General features: G+C 37.0%; 1 pseudogene; it reads right to left on the reverse strand.

The window, feature by feature from the left end:
* Positions 1 to 340: 340 nt before the first annotated feature.
* LOC113336859 lies at positions 341 to 5,776 on the reverse strand (annotated as a pseudogene).
* Between the last annotated feature and the right edge of the window lie 210 nt (positions 5,777 to 5,986).

The following is a 5,986-nucleotide window of genomic DNA, read 5'->3' on the forward strand; positions in this document are numbered from 1 at the left end:
CGTAAGTTTCTCTATAAAAAAAAAAAAAAAAAGACTGTACCTAAAAAATACGGAAAATGTTAGATAAAAACCAGCTGGCGGTGCTAGTGAAGTTGCAAGCACCACACACACACAAAATTGGTATACTTTAAGCCTACACAATCGATGAAGAAACATCAAGATTGTGATAAATTGTGACAGTTGATAGAGTGATTTTAATATTACCAAGCCAGTTAAAATTCAGAAGAATTTTCATTTTTATCACAGCGTGCTTGGTGTGATTGCATTGCACCAGGCGGTCCAGGCATCAAATTTGATGCACCTTTTGTCGGCACATTTCATTCCTACTATATGCTACTCGTGAACATGAACAATAATTTACCACAACAATGACCTTTGTCCAGGCAGTCAAAATATTGAAACTAGATTATGGCGCAGATGGGACAGACTAAATTTTGATTTACATCGTCAAAACAATCACAACAAGGTAATCTTATTCAGCAGTTTAAGGAAAATAAAGAAGCAACAGATTTCCTTAAACTAGAGCTGGTACGACTTTCCCAGAGCACGTTCCAAAACCTACTTTGAACCCATTACCCTGCAACACATAGAACAGTATATGAGCATATGCACATGAATATATACCAAGTACTCCAGTGCAGTGTAACACAGCTACATGTCTTACTAAGACAAATGGTTGTTATTCGCATGTGAATTTGATGAATAATAAACAAAGAAAGAATAAACCCAGTACGCAGGTAAGTTTGGGAACTAAAGACCAAAATGAAAATAGGCAGAAACTAGGACCAGTATTTCCAGAAATCAATAAATTATAGTGGTTTCATCATTAAAGGTTTTTAAAATCAGGATTTCTCCACGAAGGTCTGGAGATAGAAAACAATTGATACGGAATAACATTATTGGAAACTTCAAGTGGGACTCTTGGGAGCATTGGCAAAACAACTCTTTGGCTATGCAATCTTAGGTTGGAAACAGTTACCAATTCAGGAAAATATAATCTGGAAACAGTTTGTGGGTTTAGGACCATAATGTTTTTGGACCTATCCTAGTTACTGAAAACTCATCTATATCAAAACCAACACAAACTAGTTCTGATTGTATTCAAACTCTGGCTTCCCAGTGTAGGAATTCTAGTTGCAGTGATTTTGCATCTCCAAACACGTTCTTAGTTTCATCGTTCATGCATTTCACAAAAAAATAAATTCTGAAGATACATAAAACACTAGACTGCACCGTCATAAGCCGACGTACCTTGCAAAATCCAGTAATAGCGACTTCATCTCCATCTTCCAAAAATTTACGAGTTGTACCATTTAAAGAGAGTGGTTTTTGTCCGTTCCAAGATAACTCTAGTAAGCACCCATAAGATTCTGGCTCCTGTCAGGAACATGTCAGCTTCAGACCGGGGTTTCAAAGATTAAACCCACTTTATTCATTGGTTTTGTGCTGGGGTAATGTGCATACAGGAAAAAATGAGCAAGATAGAAATTAAGTTGAAAACATACTGGTCCGCTAATAGTTCCAGTTCCGAGAAGATCACCAGGTCTTAAGTTGCAGCCATTGATTGTGTGATGTGCAAGCTGTTGCGTCAATGTCCAATATCTATACACAAGATACAAAGCAGTTTGAATGGAAATAACAAAAATAAATTATAATCAGGAATATACGTATTAGGTTCATTGAAGGAAGACAAAGTTCAAACTGATAATATGGAATTTCTTGGCTCAAAAATTATAATTTCTTCAAATGCCAATAGGAAAACATAACATGGCAGTTCAGACATAGATAGATTCCCGGTGACATTTATTCTTTCACACCTGTTATGTTCCGAGCAAGCGTATTGGTCTAAAGTTCACACATGTTAATACTGTGTCAGTGTGGATGCTGTGCGTTGAGGACCAGTTGATTTGGTCCTTCATGAAATCATAGCTAGACAGCTTTTTGTTTGGAGCGAGCCGGCATGGCGTAGGGGTATAAAATATGAAGCTGCAGCGTTAGGCATTCATTATTATCCAGGAAACTTACTTTTGGTGATATATTAACCAAACAACAAATGAATGGGGCTTAAATCTAAGTGCAATAAGTGAGCGCAAGATTAGAATGATTCCCTAAGTGCTCTACGGTTTAGGTTAATCAAATAGGTTTTAACAGATTTCCCTACAGAAAGGCAGAGCCTTGGCTGTGAGTGAGGGCGTCCAGGCACCAAAACTCCCACTTTTGGCGCCTTAGGCGGCGCCTCTGACAACATAGCTTGACAATTGATTTAAATATTGCTCCTTGGAAGCAGTAGTCAAACTTTTAAACTGAGATTTTGCAAGTCAGTTACTAAATTTTAGGTATTTTTGGACATCAGTTCTTACGGTATGCAGAAGCACCATACTGTTCGGAGGGCTGTAGTTCGTGAAAATTATAACCTCTATTGTAAAGATTTACATGCCACATTCTTTTTCGGGTATATGATTATATGCACTAGGATGTTGGCCCCTCCTGGAAGTGTTTGTAGTTCGTCTTAAGGGCAGTAAATAGTACGTGGACGGTCATACAAAATATACAACTAAGTTGTGAATACATTTGTGACGTAAAATTTCTTACAGGTGATTGAAGTTGCTCTTCGTGACAACTGATGAATCTTTGTGTCCATCCGGTTTGATCCGGACCTGGCAGTAAAGTAGCAATGTTATTATTGTACCCGATAAACATATATACAATAATTACTGAATGGGGTAAGCTCCACCGTTAGATTTCTCATGAGTAGATTGTGCATCAAGAGCTAATATCCGTAGAAACTTTACCTCTAATGAAATATCATAATTTTTGGATGTCTTCTCAGACAGATACGGCAAGGGACGAGGCTCCTGCAATTAACATATAGTTCTTGAGCATCAACTTCATATAAGGGAATCCATGCATGAAAAGAAATGTAAACCCGCACTTTCAAATCTGTAATGAATGATATATTCTGGTACCTGCTTAGGAGCATCGCAAGCGAAAGGTTCCAAAGCATCAAGTGTCACAATCCAAGGGGAAATTGTTGTACCTGTACACATCCAAGTCAACTATAAGACTTAGCTCCTTAACTTAAAGATCTAAATCACAAGACGACCATCAAGTACTATGCAAAAATGCATTAATAGTTTCCTTAAAACTCTTCTGTTTGCAAATTACAACTGATACATTTTAATAAGATACGAAACGTTGGCTCACCAAAGCTCTTCCCTAAGAAAGGTCCAAGAGGCACATATTCCCATGCTTGGATATCCCTAGCTGTTGAAAACAAGTTGCAGTTATTGTAGCTAAACTTAAATATTAGCATTTTTGCAATTAAAATTGTGTAAGCTATTGAGTACCACTCCAGTCATTCATCAGACAAGACCAAAAATGTGATCAGCTGCATCATTGACATCCACAGACTCTCCTAACTTGTTTCCTGGACCTACTACAGCAGCCTGAAAACATATCAGTTTCAGGTCAGTCAGAACGTTAAGATGCTTGTCAAAGATAATTGGCGTCAGCCATGCACAAAAGAGCTGGTGGCTGACAATCAAGTAAGCGAAAATGACTAACCATTTCTAGCTCAAAATCCAACTTCCTTGAAGGTCCAAAATATGGTGGAGAGTTAGGTGCTGGATGACCTTGACCTCTGGAACAAAAAGGAGAGCCAAGATAATTACTTGCATGTGGATAGAGTATCAATCAAGAAAACTTGTCGGCATTTGCAGGATAGTGAATAACCAGAATTTTGCAATAACAGTGAGCAAGAAAAAGAATACTAAATTATCAGGAATGCAATTGTTTATTGTTAATTAAGCAACCATAGTCTTTCATTTCCTTATTCATCATTAGTATCGATAATGGTTCATCTGAAGGTAAGCATCACATGAATGCAAACAGAGATTATCCAAGTGAGAAATAAGAAATGAAGAAGATAAATTTGTTGGTTACTCCTTTAAGTAATGGATCATTAAGTGCACAAAGCACGTGCGCAAGATCTTGGTTAGCAACCAGAAATATGCAATTTACTAGAGTTTCAATTTGTCATCAGATATTGATTCTTCACCGCTAGTATATTCAGGTGAGACCTTCACGAACGAGGTAATCAATGAAACAAAAACATAGGAAGGACATTCACTAACTTGGGTCTAATAATATCTGTTCCAGATACAACAATTGATGATGCTCGTCCATGATACGCGATAGGCAAGTGAAACCTGAAAAGAATAAAATTTCTTTTGAGAAAGACATAAGACTGGGGAAAATGATGGATATAATGACTTTAAGCAGGGATAAGCTTAGAATCTATGGCCAGTCTTAACTTCTTCTTTTATGCTTTGACACTTTTTTGCACTTAAAATTTGTGGATTGATATAAATTATTTGGTAAAGAGAAAAACGCAATATTCATTCTATAACCGCTTGATTTTTTTTAACAAGAAACATTATACAGAACTTCTATATATAAGCTTAGGTACTTCTACGAGTCAAGAACTCAATTAAATTGATATTCTGACATGTATTCCTTCTGAAATCGGCCATATGTGACTTGGATGGGGCCTAAGTGCCTAACCCTTTCTTGAAGAAGCTCTAAATAGAATCAAAAGCAACATTCTCGGATCCAGTTATACAATATAAAAATCAGCATACCACTGTGGCACAATAGGGTTTTCTGGTCCACGAAATATGGTTCCACAATTCTTTGCATGATGCAAGGAGGAAAAGAAATCTGTATAATCCCCTATTACAGTTGGGAGAAGCATTTGTACCTTGTTCTGTACGAAACCAAACAAAAGATCAGCATTACAATTAGAATACCGCAAGCTAAACTTATTAAGCCCATAAATACTTTCATTACCATTGGCAAAAGTGCTTTCTCTCTCAAACTCTCATTGTCCCGTAATGTTGGCTCATCAGCTAGATTAACCAAGAAAACAAAAACAATTCAAGTCAGTTTCTTGTTATCATGATAATAACTACATCTTCATCTTATCTTCTAACCTAAATTTTGCCGAGAACACAAACCTATTGATTGTATTATATGAAAAATATATGAAAGTAAATACAGTTCACTAACCAGAAAGTAATTTCTGAATAGTGGAGCGAGCCTCCTTCCATGCAGGTCGTCCCATTGCAAGGAATTTGTTAAGAGAAGGCTGATCATCAAAACCAAAGAGAAATACTCCATTATCTAATACACTCATCAACAAATATATACGCGATAAAGAAAAAAAAAAAGTCGTCACTCAAATCATTTTGATGACACACTCTTCTCATTCTGCCATGAAAACAGGTTCCTAATTTCCAGACTCAAACCCGAAAAAATGAATTGATTCACGCATCAAAACAGATGTCAAACAAGACCTATTCTCGGCCCAAATGGATAATCAATAGTAGCATTCAAGAAACTACACAAACTCAATCAAATTTCACAAAAATTTGAAAAAATTAAATGAAGTGAAGTTAAAAATTAATTACCTGAAGAAAACAATTGGAGTTATTAAGATTCTGGCCATTAAAAAGACCAGCAGAAGTGATGACTGAAAGATCCAAAACGAAATTACCGATTGCAACACCTGGACGAGGAAGCTCTTCTCCACTAGGTTTAAACACACCAAAAGGAAGGTTTTCTAGTGGAAAATGTGAATCTGCGTCGACTTCAACGAACGATTTCATCGCCATTTTTTCTTTCTTCTGCTGTGAAATTCCCGGAAACGGATTTTGAGGAATTTGATTTTAAGACTCTATCAGTCATTCAGTCTTCTAGTACTGCTAGTGAGACTGAAAACGAAGAAAGATATTTTAAAGGGACTGAATGGTGGTAAGAATGAGCAGGGGTAGGATAGTAAAAATAGCGACAACGCCTCCCCAGCTACTTCCATTCCGTATTTCTCCTACTTACTACTCCCCAAGTGCGTACCTACCACGAGACGTTGTCGTCACTTGAACACGTCCGAGGAAGAGTTTTGTATCCACAAGTCACGAGTCATTCAGTA

This window comes from Papaver somniferum, unplaced genomic scaffold (genome assembly GCF_003573695.1).
Source record: "Papaver somniferum cultivar HN1 unplaced genomic scaffold, ASM357369v1 unplaced-scaffold_154, whole genome shotgun sequence".
Classification (NCBI taxonomy): Eukaryota; Viridiplantae; Streptophyta; class Magnoliopsida; order Ranunculales; family Papaveraceae; genus Papaver; species Papaver somniferum.